The sequence below is a fragment of the Hirundo rustica genome, chromosome W (genome assembly GCF_015227805.2).
Source record: "Hirundo rustica isolate bHirRus1 chromosome W, bHirRus1.pri.v3, whole genome shotgun sequence".
NCBI lineage: Eukaryota > Metazoa > Chordata > Aves > Passeriformes > Hirundinidae > Hirundo > Hirundo rustica.
Window position 1 is genome coordinate 31315090 of NC_053487.1, and position 22323 is coordinate 31337412.

The window sequence follows — 22323 nt, forward strand, 5'->3', positions numbered from 1 at the left end:
CAACTGTCAGTTACAATTGTTTTCAGGTTAGAGATATGCAAAGGACAGAGAATGAAAAACAAAGGATTTGTTTATGTTACATGTGTGAGAAAAGGCAAAAACTGCTCCTAATATTGTGCAGAAACTAAAAAGACTGACTCCATCTTATGAACAATCAAAAGGCTTTAAAAAACTCAGAAAAACCAGGGTGACATCTCACCCTTTTAACTTTACAAAAAAGAAAAACAGAAAAAGAAAAATGAACAAATTTACAAAGGGAATATATACAAATTCAGTCACTGTCTGTGGAGGAATCATCCGAGTGATCACTCGAGGATTCATCCACTTGGTGACTTTCAAGTTGATCACGGCTTCCACCTTGCCTGTCGGCCGAATTCTGCCTCTGTGGTCGCAGGTCAGGACGGACACACTTTGAAGGTAGCCAGCGTGTCCCAGTGTCTGTGGACACAAACGCATACCCTCGCCCCATAGCGATTAGGTCATAGGGTCCTTCCCATTGCTTGGTGACTAAATTTCGGATCCGTACCTTCGCTCGAGGCTGTTGCTCACCGTCCGAAGCCTGCAACGAGAGATGATGGTTCAAAATGACAGGATTATTTGAGTTCTGCGGCACCGTAAGGTGATTGATGGGGTACAAAGCCTTTGCCAACTGACTGTGCGGGGTTTCACCCTGCATTCCCCGTTTTTGTTTTTGAAGAACACGCTTGAGTGTACCGTGAGTGCGTTCTACAGTCGCCTGTCCCATCGGAGAATGAGGGATGCCAAAGTTATGTGACACACCCCATGACTGTAGGAACTGCCGTACCTGCTGTGAGGCATAAGCAGGACCATTGTCGCTTTTCACAGCAGAAGGTATGCCAAGAACAGCAAAGGCCTGCCTCCAGTGGGCAATGACATCACGGGCTTTCTCTCCAGTGTGAGCAGAAGCCCACATCGCAGAGGAGAACGTGTCCACCGTGACATGCACATACTTGAGCCTGCCAAACTCGGCGACCTGGGTGACATCGGTCTGCCAAAGTTCCAAGGCTTTAAGGCCTCTGGGGTTAACCCCTGCCGGCAATGGCGCACCAAGGGCGTGACAGTCGTCACACGACTCGACAATCTCACGAGCCTCAGTGGCCGTCAGCTGGAACTGCTTCTGCAGCGTATGCACATTTTGGTGGAAAAACCCATGCGATGCCTTGGCCTGCGCGAGCACGTCAGGCTGAGGGGCTACCCACGCTGGGTTAGCCAACTTGTCAGCCCTTGCGTTACCTTCCGCTACAAATCCTGGCAAGTTAGTGTGACTCCGTACATGCAGAACGTAGTATGGATGAACTCTGGCCTGAACTGCACACCACAGGGCCTTCAGTAAATTAAGTAAGGCAGGGTTACTGACCTCCTTCAAAACTGAACAACCCAATCACTGTGCGATGTCGGCAACATAGGCTGAATCCGTGATCAAACTGAAAGGTTCCTGGGAAAATTTCTCAAATGCCATGACAGCAGCCTTTAGTTCAACCAGTTGGGCTGACCCATCCTCATGGCCTTCCAAAACCTGCCACTCAGATCCATCCTGCCAGGTAACAATGGCTTTTCCTGTTTTGCCCAAACCGTCAGTGAAGACGGTGGGTCCTTGCACTGGCTCTTGGCTATTTTTGGGTCGTAGAGAAAATTGAGTATTTTTCGCCACTTGCAATAGCTTGTGGCTAGGCAGATGATAAGTGATCTGCCCTGAAAAACCCTCGAGAGCACTTTGCAGTGAAACTGTTCGCATAGCTCCAATCAAATTCCTCCCTCTGAACCGGGAGTATGATCTTTGAGGGATCTGAACCCATCAATTGCAAACAGCGTTGCCGGCACTTGATTATCAAGGGCACAATCAATTCAAACAGCGCTGTCGCCGTCTTATGCGGCTGATGAGGCAGGAAGACCCATTCCAAGATGTGCAGAGGATCAGTCCAATCATCATTCCATTGGCCGATGATACCTGTAGGATGTAAATCAGGAGTGGTAATGAACACAGTGACATCAATGGAAGGTTCAATGTGGTACACCCGCCAAGCCGAAACAGTTTGCTGAACCTCCTCCAGCACTTTGCGTGCCTCAGGGGTCAATTCACGAGGTGACTTTAAATCAGTGTCCCCTTTCAACAATTCAAACAAGGGAGACAGTTGTGTGGTGGTCAGTCCCAAGTAAGGACGTAACCAAGTGATGACACCTACCAGCTTCTGAGCATCATTCAGTGTCTTCACCGATTGCACAAATTGCACCTCCTGCTGACGGATTGTCTGTTCCAGAATTTTGACCCCCAAATATTTCCAAGGAGGTTGTTGTTGTACCTTTTCTGGAGCCACCTGCAGTCCATGTGAATGCAGAGCATTCAACAACTGAGGCTGTATCCTCAGCAGCTCATCCTGGGTGGGCGCAGCCACCAAAATGTCGTCCATATAATGATAGACGTGAGCATCAGGAAACTGCTTGCGAACTCCAGACAGGGCATGGGCTACATACCATTGGCATAACACTGGGGAATTTCGCATGCCCTGAGGCAAAACTTTCCATTGAGACCGCTGTGCGGGCTCGGCATTATTTATTGTTGGTACCGTGAAGGCAAATTTTGGTCTGTCATCGGGATGCAGAGGGATCATAAAAAAACAATCCTTCAGATCCACAATGAGGACCGGCCAGTCCGCAGGAAGCATGGTAGGCGATGGCATGCCCGCCTGCAATGTCCCCATGCCTTCCATCACGGCATTGATCTTTCGGAGGTCTTGTAGCAACCTCCATTTCCCAGACTTCTTTTTGATACAAAAGACAGGAGTGTTCCAGGGACTGGTAGATGGTTCCAAATGCCCCTGATCCAACTGCTCCTGTACGAGTTCATGAAGGGCAACTAGCTTGTCATGAGGGAAGGGCCACTGGTTCTCCCAGATGGGTCTGTCCACCAGCCACCGTAAAGGAGGTGTGGGACTCTCTGTGCCCTTCATCACAGTGGCCCCAATCAAAAATCCGTTCCCAATCGCACCCCCCACGCGGCCAAAACATCCCTCCCCCAGAGGTTCTGAGCAATCTCAGCAACATGAGGCCAAATTATGGCTGTCTGTCCCTCCGGGTTCGTGATGGCCACGGGATTCTGGCTCACGTAGCATTGCTTCGTTCCTCCTAAGCCCGAGATCGATGTCTTTGCCAGGCTCAAAGGCCACTGCGGGGGCCAAGCAGCTAGGGGGAGAATGCTCACGTCGGCCCCGGTATTTAGGAGGCCACAAAGGTTAATCTCCGATGGCGTGGCACCAACCATGGACACGGTACACAGCGTCTCAGGATGGTCTTTGGTCAGGACAGCAGTCCGGCGCACTTGAGGTGGCCCAGTAGAGCCGAAGCCACCGTCACCTCGTGACCGGTCCTCGGTTCTGGAAACAGAAGACTTAAAAGGAACAAGTTGAGCAATTCGTGTGCCTTTTGGGATAGTCAGAGGGGGGGTGGGTGTGGAGACCATTGCATGAATCTGCCCTGAAAAATCCGCATCAATCAGTCCCAGGTGCACCATGATACCCTGAATGATGGCACTGGACCTGCCCATCAGGAAGGCACTCATGCCATCACCCAAGGGACCAAAGGCATCCAGGGGAACCTTGTGTATTTTGTCCAAATCAATCACGACAGACTCGGCTGTGCAGACATCAACACCCGCTGAACCGCGGGTGCTGGCTGCAAGCCTGCTGAGCAGATCTCCATTGGTTGGGGCTGAGGCAGAGACATTTGTGTCGGCACGCATCTCGCCTTCGCGCTCCATGTTGCGTTTCCCAAACTGACCAACGAATGACCATTCACATGCACTGTCGCCTTACACACGTCTGCAGCGTGATTCGGCCTTCCACATCGTGCACAATGAAACAAGACAGTCGTAGGCTTCTGTGCCTTTAGCCCTGTTTCTTCCTGGTCCGAGCACCCCACTGCTGCTGGTGCACCCCCTGGGGAACGATCCAGGCGGGCTGCACAGCAGCAGCCACAGCTGGCTGCATGGCCGCAGGCACGGCTTGTTGGACAGCTGTAGCCACTGTCGGTTGGACAACCGTTGTCATGGCTGGCTGTACAGCCGTAGCTACAGCAACCATCTGTTGGCTGGAAGGGGTTACCCTCACACAGGCCTCAGCCATCTCCAACATGGAGGGTTCCCCAGGAAGTGCCTCAATTATCCTCTTGCAAACAGCATTGCAGTTGCTTCGAGCAAGGGACTGAAGCATGAGCTTCCTTGCCACAGGATCACTCACCTGCTTCTCCACCGCAGCAGTCAGCCATCCTGCAAAGCACAGGAAGGACTCATCAGCTCCCTGGACGACCGTTACAAAGGACTGCTGTGGAGTAGCCAGCTGTATGGTCTGAACCAGGGCTGCCATGCCTGTCTGCTGTCACTGCTCCTGGACCAAGGGCTCAAAACCAGCCTGCCCTTCGGCCCTGGTATAATTGCCTGTTCCCAGTAGTATATCGGTATTAACCATACGTCTAGGATCACCTGGACCCAGTGTCCTATTCCGTTCCACTGCTCTGACTGCCAACTGAGTCCATTTATGCTCAAAGAAGTCATATTCAACTGGTGGGAAAAGGGCCCAAGACAAGCTCCAAATGTCAAAGGGTGTCAAAAGACTGGCATTAAAAGAACGGAGAACCTGCATCACCTCAGCTGAGCCCAAACCATACTTCCCGACTGCACCACGCAGTTCTGTCAAGGCCTGCCAAGCCAAGGGTTGATAGGTGTTATGAGTAGCACCCTGAAGGACAGGGAAGGCCTGAAGACCCTCAGATGAAGCAGCAGCACCTGCCATATCCTGCCCTGTGGACCCCACAGGGTCAGAGGCAGGCACTCGGCTGGGGACCGGCTGAGTACCAGACACTGCAGGTCCAGCACCAGCATCAGCACCATCACTCAGTCCTTCAACCTTAGCTTTCACCTCCCCGCAGAATCGCCCGCGGTCTTTCGGGCGTACCATCACCTGACGGGGGGGGGGGGGAGCGTCCAGGCTGTGGACGAAGAGCCAACAGCACGGGGCCCCTTACTCTTGTCAAAGACCGGCCGCATTCCGGCCGTGTCCCCGTTCGCGCTGAACTTAAACACCCCGGCGCCCGCAGCTGCTGTAATGCTCGCTGCGGGAAGCGGAGGCGGGGCCAGACCAGTCGCTGCTGCCGGGCTCGCTGCATCCTCAGCGGGGCTGGAGCCCTCCAGCAGCGCCGCGGCACCGGCCACCGGAGACTGGTCAGATGGCTCCGCAGCAGGCACACATCCCGGCGCAGCTGGGGAGCTCGGGCTGCGTTCAGGCAGAGACGGCGACAGCACCTCGGCCACTGCCGGGGTTGCGCCGGCCCCCGCCGGCAGCCCATCAGAGCTGGCCGTGCCAGAGTCTCTCCCCGCCCCGCGAGCACCGCCCCCAGCCGCAGCCCACGGGGCTGGCGTGGGGAAGGGAGGGTCCGGGACCTCCCCGAGAAGAGTCCCTGCGGGGGGGCAGAGGCCTGCAGGCACCGCCACCCCCGAGCGGGGCGGAGCCGTCAGCCCGCCCATGGGGGCGGTGTCCGTCGAAGAACTGACCAGGACCTTGCCTCCGGCAGTGTCCCCGCCCCGCGCCCCTTCAGCAGGCAGCGCGGGGGCAGAAGCGGCCAACGCAGCCCCCTCTGGCCCTGGCCCGGGTGGCAGAGCAGGGTGCTGCGCTCCACCCGATTCCATCGGATAAGTAATGGTCGTGCGGCAGCACGGACAATGCACAGTGACCGAATCCCAGTCAAACAACAGTGGGGGCCGCACCCCCGGGCTGCCCCCCCCCACCAACGCCGGAAAGGCATGGAGGGGAGGCGGCCCCTCCCCGCTCCGGCGGCTCCACGGCACGGGGACAGGCGGGACTGGCCCTGGGCTCGGCGGGGTCCCGCTCCCCCACTGCCCGAGCAGCGCCGACAGGGTCGGAACACGCCCCACCCCGCGAAGATCAGCGCCGGAGCCCGAGGGGGAAAACCACCTGGCGCAGGGACCAGGGAGGGAGGGATTGAGTCCGTCTCACAAAGGAGCTGAAGCTCGGACTCAGACAATACTTCTGGGTCTGACATAATGACCCCGCCCCCCTCCAGCTCCCCGTCCTGCTTAGAAACGGGGCTGGCAGCCTGCGAGCTGGGGGGGGGTCGGCCTCCACACAGCCCTCTCAAATAACTTCCACTGCAGCAACAAACTTGCAATATCCTCACCATATTCTATTTCAAGGGCGTCCATCAGACGTTCCCTCAGGAGGAACCACACCTCCCGACTGAGCACAGCATTTGCGTGGGAAAGAACCCACGCTCTCTGCCCCACGCAAACAGACGCTGAAGCCCCTCCCAGGAGGCCTCAGCCTGTGTCCGCTCCAAAAGATCCCCCCAAAGCTCCAATACCAGAGCATCCTGCATGGCAGGCACACAACAGGGAAAGAGGGGAAGGAAAACCTCACCAGACCGTTTCTTCCACACGCAGGGGTCACCACTTGTGACTGTGATACACAAAGCAATCACATGGAGTCAAGAGATTTTTGCAGGGCAGAGAGTTCCTCTGAGCCAGCTCAAGGCTGAGCCAAGGCGGAGAACCCTCTGCCTGTTTATTTCTTACTTTTTATACATTTGTGGGTCTGGCTGAAGATTGGCTTCTGGAGTTTTCACCCCTCAGCCAAATGGCCAGACCAACTGTCAGTTACAATTGTTTTCAGGTTAGAAATATGCAAACAAAGGACAGAGAATGAAAAACAAAGGATTTGTTTATGTTACATGTGTGAGAAAAAGTGAAAACTGCTCCTAATATTGTACAGTAGCTAAAAGGTCTGACTCCATTTTATGAACAATCAAAAGGCTTTAAAAAACTCAGAAAAACCAGGGTGACAGCAAAGGGTATTCAGCCAAGAGCACACCTACTATCTTGGAGACACTCCTTAAATACCTTTTCCATTACATCAGCCTGTTGCATATTCATAGAGCCTCATGCATATTCAAACTTTTCCACAAGCTAGTTGTCCTGGTTTAGGGCAAATTTGGGAGAAAACCTTTCAATAGGGTCTCTCTAGGTAGCAAACCCAAATGGCCCCACCCCCAACCAGTCCAGGAGAAAATCTCCTCAGAGAAAAGTGGAAAAAAATATTTAACAAAGTGCCCACAAGCACAAAGAATGAATAACATGAAACAATAAAACCTCTTGCCACTATAAAGAGAGATGGCAAAACTCAGAGAAATCCTTGCTGTGGGTTAGCTCAACTCGCTCAGTCTCTTATCAGTTCCTCTGGTGCTGGAAAATGCCGAGGTCCAGGCCCTGGTGGGTGGCAGGTGCGAGCTCCCAGTGCTCTTCTGGGTTTTTCAGTCCAGAGCAGGTTTAAACAGTCCAGGGAACTTCTTGGCCTCAGCTAGCTAAAACTAACTAAAAGCAAAAAAAAATCTCTGTCACGCTGCCTGTCCGTGCTTCAGACGAACACAGTCCAGGAGCAGAATGTGGAATGTGTGGGACTGAACGCAGTTTCTCAAAACATACTGCACACTTCTTCTCCCTGCTTCACTCTCAGAACCAGTGTTAAAGGTACAGAACACAGTATCCAACATAAACAGAACAGACAATTGGGGATACAAGCATCACAAAGTCACCCTACGACATTCCACCCCTCATCCCCATATCATCAACTCACTACCAAAACTAATATATATATTCTAAATCTACACACACATACATTATACATATATATATGCATATATATATATGCAGCATACAGCTATATACAGACAACGGCAGTGACATTCAGCAAACAATGATATTTACACATAGTTCTCACCCAACAATCAGGTCTCCCTGAGGTACACATTGTGTGGTTCCATCTTTCTGCATTATGCACCATGTGCAACCTGGTCCCTGAGCAAAGACAACCCCACAGATGGGTTCATCTGTACTCGAGGCAGAATTGATCCAAACTGTCTTCCCTAAGAAACCTGACATGCACCACTGGGACTTTGTCTCCGTCTACTGTATGCAGGGACTGCTCTGTTGGTGGAGTTGCAGGTGTTTAACCAGGTGGCCTTTGCTAGATGCTGCTCCAAATTTTTGAATGATCCTTCACCCAGTGCTTTCAGGGTGGTTTTTAACAGTCCATTGCATCTTTCCAGGCAGCTGGTGCACAGTAGAGCATATGATACACTCACTCAATGCCATGTTCCCTGGCCGAGGTGTTGATGAGGCTGTTCTTGAAATGAGTCCTGTTGTCAGACTCAATCCTCTCAGGGGTACCATGCCTCCAAAGAACTTGCTTTTCAAGGCCCAGAATGATGTTACAGGCCGTAGCATGAGGCACAGGGTAGGTCTCCAGCCATCCTGTGGTGGCCTCTACCATTGTGAGCACGTAGCGCTTGCCTTGGCGTGTCTGGGGCAGTGTAATATAATCAATCTGCCAGGCTTCCCCATACTTATACTTGGACCATCGCCCGCCATACTATAGGGGCTTCACTCACTTGGCCTGCTTGATGGCAGCACACGTCTCACAGTCATGGATAACCTGAGAAATACTGTCCATGGTTAAATCCACCCCTCAGTCTCGTGCCCACTAATAGGTGGCATCTCTGCCCTGATGACCTGAGGCATCATGAGCCCATCAAGCTAGAAACAACTCTCCCTTGTGTTGCCAATCTAAGTCTATCTTTGACACCTCTATCTTTGCAGCCTGATCTACCTGCTCGTTGTTTCGGTGCTCCTCATTAGCCCGACTCTTGGGGACATGGGCATCTACATGACGGACTTTGACAGGTAGCTTCTCTACCTGACTGGCTGTTGGGGAGGATGAAGCCAGAAAGCCCTTTAAATATGACTGCTTGGATTCTGAGAATGTGAAACCTGTGAAATAGAATTGAAAGTAAGTTTTGATGTTTGAGATGTCCTAGCTACTGGATGTCTGGGAAAACAGTTATGTGACCAGCTGAAGGTCACCTGCAGCTAGACCCAGAGGTCAAATGGAATGTTCTGTCTCCCCCAATGTATGGTTCATCCCACACCTGTAACCCTCCCCTGAAGTATCAGGTATCTGTAACCCCATTGGCCCAAGTCCTGTACCAGCACACCTTGAAGCCCCCTGATAAGGGGTCCCAAGGGGGTTGGACGGTCTCTTTGCTCTTTCCCCTCTTTCTCTTTGCCTGGCACCCTTCCCCGAGGACTTTCCTCTCTTGGAATTTCCTCTCCCCCACTCCCTACCTCTCCCTTCCCCCACCTCCCCACCAGACCCTGCAGTCTGGCAGCTCAGAGCAAGGCCTCCCCATCCTTTACAATAAACCTCATCTTCTTTCTAAAACCCAACTTCAGAGATCTCTCTTCTACATTCATTCACACCATCCTGGAGTCAACAGCAGTGAAGTAATTTCTACAACTGGCAATGTCTTTCCACTCATCAGCAGCCTAAATTGGTTTTCCCCTACGCTGCCAGTTGGCCTATTTCCACTTCTCCGGCCAACCCCACAGAGTATTGGCTACCACCCATGAATCAATATAGAGGTAGAGCTTTGGCCACTTCTCACTTTCAGCAATGTCCAGGGCCAATTGAACAGGCCCAAGCTTAAAAACAAGCCAATATTTTTGTTAACACACACTAAAAGAATGAAAAAGAAAAAAAAGTTGAAAAGAAAAAGAAACTTCAAAACATTCTTCCCTCCCTCTACAAACTGTTCACTTTCTTACAAAACAACATAGAGAGACACAACTTGTGGTTTTCAGCCAGTTTCACCATTTGAACACAATCTTTCATCACCTTGGGAGGGGATTCTCTCTAGAGTCCCATGGAGACATTTGCCACAAGACTACAACAGTCTGGTGGCTCCCAATGTCACAAATCTGCAACAGCCTGGAGTTTTTGCTGATTGTGCAGTCCTACTCATTAGCAGCCTTTCCCCTGGCTACTCATGGGCCTCTCAGTGTATTTGGGGTACTGCTTAAGAATGCTTCCTCTAGTACTGATTTATTAAAGAAATATGGGTATTGATCTAGTATCGATACCCAACTGTGACGGACAAAAACTCTCTAACAGTTTAGAGTTAGAAAGTGTATGTTTATTACGGCCGGGCAGCACGCGGGATAGTTCCCTAATTCGCACTGCGAAATTCACAGGTAATTACAAAGCCTTTTATTTACAAAAGTGTTGAATAACCAAAATACAAATGCATATTCATACCCCTGTCACCTCCCATTCCTCGCTTCATATGCTAATTGACAAAAAGGCTATTAAGCATGCGTACTTTGTTTCTTAAAATGAGTCGGGGGTCTATTTTGGGGAGGGGTCACCTAAAATGAGGAAGTAAGATGAGTCTTCCTCGTCCTGACCTTTCTACCTTTTCAATGCATTCGTGACAAATGATTCCTTGGTAGAACTTACAGTTTCCTGTGTTCAATGGGTCCTTTAAGCAGGAAATCTGCAGCTATCTTATGTCTTATTTACCACATTCTGTTTTTCATGACAAGGACAACTACATAAACATAAACCTGACAAGAAATGAGTTACAAGATCCGGGGTAGCTTATCTAAGATCCGGCTTCTGTTAACTGCGAACAAAGATTACCTATCTACTTCAGCTAATTCAGCAACTTATTATCTTAACTTTCCTAAAAAAATCCTTAGTTCCTCAAAATTAACGTCTCAGTACAAAACAAGGATTCTCTTCTCCTATCTCTAAAATCGTCTCTGTCTCAAAAGAAATATAGACCTCCTTTTATGCCAGGAGCCGAGGGCTTCAAATCACTTTCTCTCTAAAATCATCTTTGTCTCAAAGGCTGAGACCTCCTTTTACCCCAGGTGCGAGGGGCTTACTCTGTTCAAGATTCTCACTTAAATCTCAATCATATCAGTCCCCAATATTGATTAGAACCAGCATTCCCCCAAACAACGTTAAGATGTTAGAAGGAACAGTCCATTTTTCCATAGTTTACACCAGAGAAGTCCAGTTAAAAATGTCCACTTCCTCAATCCCTCTTTCCAATAATATTACCAGTTCTTTCACTCTTGCTCCACTGACTTCATGCTGTGTCTTTTCTATGTCCACTCTGTCTCTTTCTTCTCTCTCTCAGGGAAGGGTTAGGCCCTGGAAGCTTCATGTTGCCAGGAAAGGGTTAAATCTACCCAGGCCTGCAGTGGTCATGTGATCTCTGCAGGACAGTAGTCTCTCAGCCTCTGCACCTCAGATCAGCCTGGCTTCCCCCCCCCTCCACTCTTTTCCTCTCTGCCCGGGAATCATCAGAGAAGTGGGGGGGGAGGGGAGCTCTGCCCACCCCTCCGTGACAGTTCAGGGCGGCCTCGGCCCAACCGGGCCCATAGCTGTTATCAGGGGCCCGGTGGAGATCCCTTCCTGCTCCGGGGAGGTTTTAAAAGTAGTTGATGTTAAGCTGCAGCCTCTCCTTCCCTGCCAGGAGCCGATGGGGGGGAGCCAGCCCGAGGCTAGGCTCCAAAGGGGCGGGGGAGAGTGGCAGGCCTAGCTGGCCAACAAAATGGCCCGACTCAATGTTACCTGTTCAACTGGCTGGGAGGAAAAAGGGCTGCCCTGAACAAAATCAGGATTTATATGGATACTTTCCAAAGTCACATTCAACATTCTCAGTGGTCAAAGCATATGTGAATATCTAAAATTAGCTTCTGATAGGTCCCTGTCCTTTCCAAAACAATTCCAAGGTCCTGACAGGGCAATATTCTATATTCCGCTTTAACTAAAAACCAAACTGTGTTAACCCATGACATATGGGGAAAAGCAAATCTCTAGACAGTTACCCTAAAAGTTTAGGAGGAGTTCTGCTGACCTTTAGTACACAGAAGGGGGCAGACAGAGATCATATGCTGCAAATTAAAGCATTTTATGTGATAAGTAATACCCACAGGTGACTGTCAACAAGAGATTTGAAAATAAAGGTACCTTATCGTTGTGTTGTCATTTTGTTATGGTAGTGGAATGAGTGAGAGTGAATGAAATGTGTTGTAGACACAAAGTGAGTGATTACAAGTGAATGAGTATATGTTATATTAATTGTTGATTGGAAGGAGGTGGATTGTATTATTGGAGAGGAAAGATTTTCTGTGCTTAGTGTGAGAAACAACTGTGAGGAGTGAGTGGTGTCTAAGCTGCCAGAGGAGTGAGTTAGAGCAACAAAATAGGGATCAGGGACAAGCTGGTCAGGTTCTGGGAAGATGGGACAAGGAATAAATAAGTCAGGTCCGAGGAAAAAGGGGACCAAAAAGGCACCGGCAGATATACCCCAGGGTAGTCTGGGAATTAAGTTAGCTATCTGGGATAGCAATCCATGTGCAAAAGGAAAAGATAAAGTCAAAATGATTCAGTATTGTATGACAGATTGGACAAAAAAGGAAATAAGGTCCAATCACCTCTATTGGCCTAGGTACGGGTCTTCTGAGGGTTGGATTTGTCAAGCTTTAAACCTATTTGTAAACGCAAAAGATCCTTTTGACCCTGAGGAAAGCAAATATGCTTCCTGCTGGACGAGAGAAATTTATCCCCTGGGAATAAATGTATTTAAGGTATCAGGAGCCTCAGAAACAGAGCAAGAAGAGGAAAAGAAGGAAAAGAGGTGGGAACCATTGGATGCCTTGCCTCCCCCCCCCCCCCCCCCCCCCCGTATCTTTTCACTCTGGTGGTTCCCACCCCTCCAGTGATATTTGCCACTCTGATGGGTCCCGCCCCTGTAGAAATTGCTTCCTCCTGCTGCTGAGGACTCCAGGACGGTGTAGATAAATGTAGACGAGAGATCTCTGAAGTTAGGTTTTAGAAGATGAGGTTTATTGTAAGGGATGTGAGGCCTTGCTCTGAGCTGCCAGGCTGCAGCTCGTGGCAAGGCCTAGGAAGTGGGGGAAGGGAGAGGTAGGGAGAGGAAATTCCAAGAGAGGAAAGTCCTCAGGAAAGGGTGCAAGCAAAGAGCAAAGAGCGCATCCAGCCCCCTTGGGACCCCTTATCAGGGGTCTTCAAGGTGGGCTGGAACAAGGCTTGGGCCAATGGGGTTACAGATACCTGATACTTCAGGGGAGGGTTACAGGTGTGGGATGAACCATACATTGAGGTGAGACACAACATTCCATTTGACCTGGGTCTGGCTGCACGTAACCTTCAGATGGTCACATAGCTGTTTTCCCAGACATCCAGTATCTAATACATCTCAAACATCAAAACTTACTTTCAATTCTATCTCACCTACAAGTTTCTCATTCTCAGAATATAGGCAATCATATTTATAGGGTTTTTTGGCTTCCTCCTCCCCAACATACCCCCTCAGTGATCTCTACCCCTCTGGTGGCTCCCACTGCTCCACTGGCCCCCCTCCCTCTCAATGAAAGACCCTGTCACAACACCAGGGAAAGTTGAGCAAAAACTCAAGGATCTCTCAATAATTCCGCCCCTGCCACCACCCCACAGCAAGGGAAAAAGGTCTTTCCTAAGGTCATGATGACTGAGGAACAGAAAGGATGATCTGATTTGGAAAGAGATCAAGAAGTTGGCTTATTTCCTTTAAGGGAAGTGCCTATGGGAGGGGCTCAAGGGGGTATAGGATTTGTGAATGCTCCTTTGACCTCTTCAGAGGTCAGAAAATTTAAAAGGGAAATACAAGGGTTATTAGAAGATCCCATAGGTTTAGCTGAACAATTAGACCAATTTTTAGGTCCAAACATTTTTACTTGGGAAGAAATGCAGTCAATAATGGTTACTATATTTTCCCAAGAGGAGAGGCAGATGATTAGGGCTGCCAGAATGAGAATTTGGGAAAGAGAAAATCAACAAGGCCCACAGGGGGACCAGAAAATGCCAAGAGCATCTCCTGACTGGAATCATAATGATGCAGCAGGACAAGGAAACATGAATGATTATTGTAATCTGATAATCAAAGGGATAAAAGAGGCAGCACCCTGAGGGCAAAATGTTAAGCAAAGCTTTTGATGGGCAGCAAGGGAAGGAAGAGATTCCAACTGAATGGTTAGAGACACTCCAGAAGAACATGCAGCAGTACTCTAGGATAGACCCAAATAGTATAGTGGGACAATCCCTATTAAAAGTTAACTTTGTCACCCATGCCTGGCCAGATATTAAGAAGAAGGTGGAAAAAATTGAGGATTGGCAAGATAAGGGATTGAATGAATTATTAAAAGAAGTCCAGAAAGTTCATGTATGGAGGGATGAAGAAAAAGCCAAGATAAAAGCTAAAATTATGATAGCCACTACACAAGAGAGTAACTCCCCAAGGGATCTGAAGCCCCCAGATGTTGTCATCATTGAGATGGCCACAGCACTCAAGAGTGCTTCTTTAAAAACTTCAGAGGGCTCCAAGCATCAGTACCTTGTTATCTAAAAGTCTTTCATACCTTTTCTATGTTGCAATCCCATTAGTAGCTCCACACAGCTCTGGCTCTTTCTCTCCTTCTTCTACCTTCCTTCTGCATTTCCAGCTTGCTCCTTCCTGTCCCTGGCACAATCTCCTGTCCCTTGTACAATGTCTTACCCTTTTTGTCCCTTGCATGACCTCCTCTCCCTTCCTCCTCACAGCACTGCCAACAGACACCAACTGACTCCTCTACCACCTAATTGACTCTTTTATCACACCCATAGCTGTGAGGGCAAGGCTGTTCCCACTCTTTGATAATTAACACAGCTGCAATGTATGGGGGCAAGATTGCCTTTAGCACTATATCTGTCTTCCCACAACCACATATTCAGGCTTTAAAGATAGGGAAAGGGGAGGAAACAGAACCACAGCACGATCAAAATCTCAGGAGCAACTTAGAAATGTCTGTTTTTATTGTGGAGAAGAGGGACACTATGAGGGAGATTGCCCTCACCCAAAGAAGAACCTGAAAGTATCCCAAAAGATACATTCAGAAGAATCAGTAGACTAGGGATGTCAGGGGTTCTATTTCCTGGGGGATAAATACCATCTAGAGCCTTTGATAACTTTAAAAGTAGGCCCCCAGGGGGAGGCATTAGAATTTATAGTTGATACTGGGGTACAGAGAACCTGTGTAGTTACTATTTCGAAGGGGTGTAATGTAAGCAATGACATTGTAAGTAACGGAAGCTAAAGGAGAAGGTTTTAAGGTTCCTGTAATAAAAGACGTAATTGAAAGGGAAACTAGAGTAGGGGTGGGAGACATCTTATTAGTCTGTGGAGCAGGTTGCAACTTATTGGGGAGAGACTTGCAGGTACAATTAGGAATAGGGGTTATACCTGAAGAAGGGAAAATGACAGGTAAAGTGCTAAAACTGCCAAGAAGATGAAGGAAGGATTAACAACAAAGTTTGGGCTGGGGAAGGAAATGAGGGAGGATTGAATATTGTCCCCCTAAAGGGTAATGATTGAGAGAGAAGAATGTCCCATATGTGTGCATCAGTACCCTATATCATTAGAAGGAAGAGAAGGCTTAAAGCTGGTAATAGAAGGATTGATAAAGGATGGGACATTGAAACCTTGTATGTCTCCTTATAATACCCCTATTCTCCCAATTAAGAAATCTGATGGGACTTATAGATTAGTTCAAGGTTTAAGGGAAGTTAACAAAAGAATCCAGAGCCACTACCCAGTGGTACCTAATCCCTATACCCTTTTAAGCAAAGCTCCACCTCAACATCAGTGTTTTAGTGTGGTGGATCTTAAAGATGCATTTTGGGCTTGTCCGTTAGCAAAAGATAGTTGAAATATTTTTGCTTTTGTCTGGAAGGATCCAAGTACTGGACAAAAACAGCAATTAAGATGGACAAAACTGTCATGGGAGTTTAGGGAGTCTCCAAATTTATTTGGGCAAGTGTGAGAAAAGACCGATCACTTTAAATTTTTAAAGGTTTTTTTAAACCTTAACAAATACAACAAAGGACTGAATGAGGAAAAAGGGCAGCACTGGGACTGTGTGACTGACTGCCACATGCTCGCTGACAAAATGGCTGCTTCGCCTTTTATACCCCTGGTGTTGCATTAGCCAACCCTGGGCCTTCCCAGTCTGACAGTAAAGTCTTCTTTGCCATCCATTGGTGGAGACTTTCTTGAAACTTCATTGGAGGTCAGGTGTAGTCATGCCATGCCTCCCTAGCAACAAGCCTTCCCTATTTCCAACTGCCTCATGCAAGGGGCGCATGTACACGCTCTCCCTCCACATGTCCCTGACAACCAAGGCTGTTTGGTGGTAACAATACCGGGGGGATGGGGGGGACGGGAAAACTAAGGGGAGAACAGAGGACATCCAAACAACAAACTACGACAACATAACCATAAAACTTCTCTTAACATACACATAATATTCACCCCTATATTGTGAGAGCCAATCATCACATTGTCCACCTATTACAGCAAGCTTTAGAAGAAATATTACAGAACTTCCCTATTCCTCCTGGAATACAGATTACCTAATATGTAGCTGACCTTTTATCAGGAGAAGCCAAAGTTGAAATTAGGGAGGCTACTAAAAAACTTTTGAATTTTCTTGGTGAAAAAGAATTGAGGGTATCAAAAGGGAAATTACTGAGACATTAATTTTGAGGAACTAAAGATTTTTAGGAAAGTTAAGATAATAAGTTGCTGAATTAGCTGAAGTAGATAGGTAAGCTTTGTTCGCAGTTAACAGAAGCCGGATCTTAGATAAGCTACCCCGGATTTAGTAACTCATTGCTTGTCAGCTTTATGCTTATGTAGCTGTGCTTCTAACAAAAAAACAAAATGCGGTAAATAAGATATAAGATAACTGCAGACTTCCTGCTTAAAGAACCCATTCAACATAGGAAACTATAAGTTCTACCAAGGATTCTTTGTCACGAATGCATTGAAAAGGTAGAAAAGTCAGGACGAGGAAGACTCATCTTACTTCCTCATTTCGGGTGACCCCTCCCCAGAAGAGACCCCCGACTCATTTTAAGAAACAAACTACGCATGCTTAATAGCCTTTTATGCCAATTAGCATACAAAGAGAGGAATGGGAGGTGACAGGGGTATGAAAATGTATTTGTATTTTGGGTGTTCAACACTTTTGTAAATAAAAGGCTTTGTAATTACCTGTGAATTTTGCAGTGCAAATTAGGGAAATATCCCGTGTGCTGCCCGGCCGTAATAAACATTCATGTGAAAAACGCTAATCAGTTGTTTTAAAAATTTGAAAGTTTAATAGTAAATAATATGTTTATAAAAATAGAATTAGAGTAAAAAAATTGAACAATTAGGGTTAGGACAATACGAGACAATAAAAACAAAGTTACAGACGTCTGGGTGCCTCTCCGAGCAAAAAAACTCCAAAGAAGGACCCCCGTTAACAAAGGATTATCTCTTAAAAGCAATAGCCTGTTGAATATTCATACATTCCATACATGATGCATAAATTCCATTCAAACAAAGAATTGTCTCTGGTTAGTGTCACTTTTTTCCTTTAATCTCTATGGCGTCTTCAGGGTTGAGCAAGGCAGGAGAAGTTGGTCTCTTCTGATAAGGAAGTAGTAAATTCTTTTTCTCTGAAAGATTTACATTTTCCTGTGGTTGGTATATAAAAACTACATTTTAACTACAAAACTACCTTTACCGTACTATCAAAATATTAATACAACATTACCAATCAATACAACATAATACATATAGTAAATATCTTGTGTAGAGCCATATAATATGCACTTTTCACAATCCTCCCTCTTTCTTTTTATAATTAATTTGGCTCAAGCAATATTCATTGTTTTCTAGCCTTCATTATTCACTCATTTTTTTCACAAATCAATCTCGCTTCTTTGAAGGGGTCTTCTATATTGTTTTGTTTCTTTAACACCATAATCTTTTGTGGTGTTGTTGTTGTAGGCAACTTTTGGTCATTGTTCACTAATTGCATGCTTTGTACTACACTGGTGATGAGCCGAATGAAACAGGGGATTAAACAAGGAAGAAATATTAGACCAGCTGTAGCGCATAAAAGGAAGAAGCCTAACTTTTTCCACCATTTTACTCCCAACACATTATCCCACCAGCTAGTATTTAGCATTGATTCCCACTTTTGAACTGGTACATGGGTGATTTTTCTGATATCATTGACTGTGTCCAGGACGGCATCTCCATTGTCATCTATTTTTAAACAACAATCTGATGTATTGAACTTTCCACAAACACCTCCTTCTTCAGCTAATAGATAGTCTAAAGCCAACCTATTCTGATACACAGCCGCTCTTGTTTGGGTTTGTTGCTTTGATATTTATTCCATTGTCTGACCAGTTTTGTTCATTATTATCTCTACAGCGGCTTGAAGTCTTATAATACGATTTAGCATATAAATTGGGGTTCGATATCCCCAACTCCCATCTTGTGCCCAGGTGGCTGGCCCATATGTTTCCAGTATGCGTTCAGGGGGCCATTCCTCATCTCCCCATTTTTGGAATCTTCTAATCAATTCTCTTTTGTTTCTCTTTAGATCCTCATAAACTGGTATCCCTAATTGATCCCCATCAGGTCCTGGTAAAAGAAAAAATCCTGGTTGTATAATTCCCAGAGTGAAGCTCCCTTTCCACTGAGAGGGGAGTTTTGGGTATGCTCTTTTTCCACATATCCAAAATATGCCATCTTGAGCTTTCTAATAGTGAAATTTTTGTTGATCTATATTCTCCCAAAAATTGGAAATTTCTGGGATGCCATAGTAAGGATTTTTGCTTGTATCATTACATTGAAAAAGTTTTATTATCATACTTACAATTTACTTTTTTTGCTTTTTCTTGGGTCCAATAAATGGTTGGTTCTTCTGGGACCCACCATACAGAAGTTCCATTACTAACCTTATATCTTTTACAGGGTGTTTTTCCTACTTCATGAATGAACCTTTTCTTAGTGCGCCAAAGACATTCTTCCCCTATTACTGTTGAGCTTAAAATCCACCCTTCTGGTCTGTTTTCTCCACTTGTACTTGCTTGGTTCCATTTTAGAAGCTCAATTGGGCCTAAGCTGCTGCCTTTCCATGGCCATTCTTCTGACATCAAAGCCCCTCCACAGACCCAACAATTGGTTATGTTAAGTTCCTTACTTATTCTTTCCCCCAATTCTACAAACTGATTTTTACCCATCCTTGAGATATCTATTTCTTTCTCTAATTGCTGTTCAAGTTTGGTATACAAATCGTTGATGGAAATTGGCACAGGCTTAGGTGGTTGTACTGACTTAGCCTTTTTGCTTATCAATTGCTCTTTTACTAAATCTTGTGCTTTGTGCCCAGTAATGTAGGTAAAACAAATCCATCTCTCCTCTTTTGGGCACTGACTTCCCATCCTGCTACCACTTGTTCCTAAGTTCTCTGCAATCCAGTACTTTTTCCCTTTATGTATGCAATTGCCTAATTTGGATGGGTTATAACAGTGACTGTTGACATGAGTGTGAGAAATGAAAAAAGAACCTCGGTGTCTTTCCATGTACAGCTTTTGGTAACACCTATAGCATGGCCTTGTCGATATCCCAAAAGGGAGAAGACAAAAATTGAGTGACAGAAAAAGGAGTAACAGAGGTCCAGTATGGCTTATACTCCCACCTCCCATGCCTATGGGGTTGCAACCCACAGCAGGTGTATTTGATCTTCTTGGTGGCGAATACAGAGGCCAATCTGGTCTTGCCCTCTATTTCTTTGTCACTTCCTCTTAGCTAATTTCCAGGCAAATCGTTTTTGACACTCCTTAACTGTCATTTCCCACTGTTTTTCAGGTATCTCCCATTCAACAGGCACTAATAATTCCCATCCACAAAACAAAGTTATTATTTCAGTTTCTTCGAATTCTACCTGGATAAGAGATCGATTTGGCCTTTGACACTTCTTGCAATGAGAGCGTCGATTGTGTGAACTACAATATCAATTCTTCCCGCAACCTAAACATTTACATTTAACCCAGCTAGCATGTCTGGTATTTGGGTGGATCAAACAAGGTATTTGGTCTGGCACTGATGGAAGTTGCAACTCCTCTTCTTCTTTGCATAAATCACAGGCTAAGGTGTGAATACAAGAGTTCTCTGTCCGAAACAGTCCTGATCCTCCTGTTTGGAGTGGAAGTATTCCTCCCCAAGGAGGGTATCGGAGGCGTCTCAAACTTGTCTAGGCGGTACTTGAAACTACTGATATAAGCTTGGCCTTATCTCCCAATTAGGTGTGATCCTGTGTATGTTTCTTGGATCATTTGGGTCTTCCCAGTTCATTACCACCCAGTCCCCATTTAAGAGTCAATTTTGTATCACCCGGTTCAGATGTAATCGTCCACTCCTTAGGTTCTTCCACAGGTCCTTTGATTCTGCTGGTGTGGATCCACCCTCGTTCCTTGGTCCGGATCGCAGCCTTGGTCATCAGCAATACCTGAAAAGGACCTTCCCATTGAGGAGTTAAAGATTGTTCTTTCCAGGTTTTTACTAGCACTCATTCCCCTGGATGAACATTATGGATTTTAAAGTCTAAAGGTGTGGTTTGAGGGATTATTCCTTTCAACCGTAGGTTTTCAAGAGTTTTCGCAATGGTGTTAACATATCTTTTAACGCTCATTTCCCCTACCTCATAGGTAGCATTTTCATGTTGGGTGGTTAAAAAGGGTAACCCAAACATCATTTCATAGGGTGACACTCCCAGGTCTGACCTGGGTTGTGTTCGGATCCTCAATAAGGCCAAAGGTAGGCATTGTACCCATGACATTTGGGTTTCAACTATTAACTTGGTCAAAGTTCTCTTTAAAGTCTGGTTCATCCATTCTACACGACCAGAACTCTGTGGATGCCATGGGGTATGCAGCTCCTATTTTATCCCCAAAGATTGAATTATTTGTTTTAACACTTTTGACATAAAATGCGTTCCTCTGTCCGAGTCTATTCTATTAACCATTCCGTATCTGGGAATAATCTGTTCTAAAAGGGTTTTACTTACCATGTTGGCTGAGGCCTTGGTAGTGGGAAATGCTTCTACCCAATGAGTTAGATGGTCTGTCATTACTAATAAATACTTCCATCTTTGTACCTGAGGAAGTTCAGTAAAATCTACTTGGATACTTTGAAATGGTCAAAGAGCTAACTCACGACCTCCTAATGTTGTTTTTCTCATCACCTTTTTGTTTATCCTTTGGCAAGTTATACATTTTTCAGTTACTTGCTTTGCTACTCCAAAAATCCCAATGCATCCATAGTTCCTTAAAAAATGATCACACAAAGCCTGAGTACTCCAGTGGGTTTTCTGATGCATGTCTTCTAATATTTTTCTAGCCAGTATTTTATTAAATAATTTTCTTCCATCAGGACATTTCCATTTCTTTGATTCATCCTGTTCTCCTCCTATCTTGTTTAATTCTTTTTTCTCTGCTTCACTAAACTTTGGGATTTCCAATTTTTCCTCATTTGGAGTTAATATTAACATAACTCTTTCAGCTCCATTTTCTGCTGCATCCTTAGCTTCCTGATCTGCTAAATTATTTCCTCTTATTTCTGGGGTCACTCCTCTTTGGTGCCCCTTAATGTGTACTATAGCTATTTCTTCCGGTAGTTTTAATGCCTCTAAAATCTCTAAAATGAGTCCCTCATGTACTAATCCTTTTCCTCTTGAGTTAAGTAATCCTCTTTCTTCCCAAATTTTTCCAAAAGTATGTACTACTCCAAAAGCATACCTCAAATCAGTATATATAGTTCATTTCTTGTGTGCTAAATATTCCAGTGCTTTTTTTAGAGCATATAATTCACAAGTTTGAGCTGACCAGTTTGAAGGTAATTTTCTTTTTTCAATAGTTTGCATGTTTTTTCCATCAACTACTGCATAACCTGACATTCTTTTTCTTTGTAGACATCTGGAGGAACTATCTACATAGATTATTTCCTCTTCTGAAAGGGCTTGTTCTTCAAGATCCCCCTGAACTTTTGTTTGGTATTGGATAATTTCTAAACAATTATGTATTAGGTTATCTGCTGGTTCTCTATATAAGAATTGAGCTGGATTTAAACTTCTGTTTACTTCTAATGTCAGATCATCACTATCTATCAGGATTGCTTCATATTTTAACATTCTAGAGTCTGTCAACCATTTTTCAGCTTTCTGATTTAACACATTTCGAACTGCATGAGGTGTGCACACAATTAGTTTACCTCCAAAAGTAAGTTTACGACTTTCTTCTACCAGGATTGCAGTAGCTGCTATAGCTTGAATACATACTGGCCAGCTGTGGCTCACTGGGTGTTGAGGGTTAAGTCTCCTGTAGAATTTTTTCCCCCTCCCAAGTTGCTAGGCGACTAAGTGCTGAGTGCTTAACCTGGACAAAAGAACTGATAACTTCGTTTTGGGGGAGGGAGAAAAGCTCCCGGAGAGAGCTGAGGGTGGGGGGATCTCGC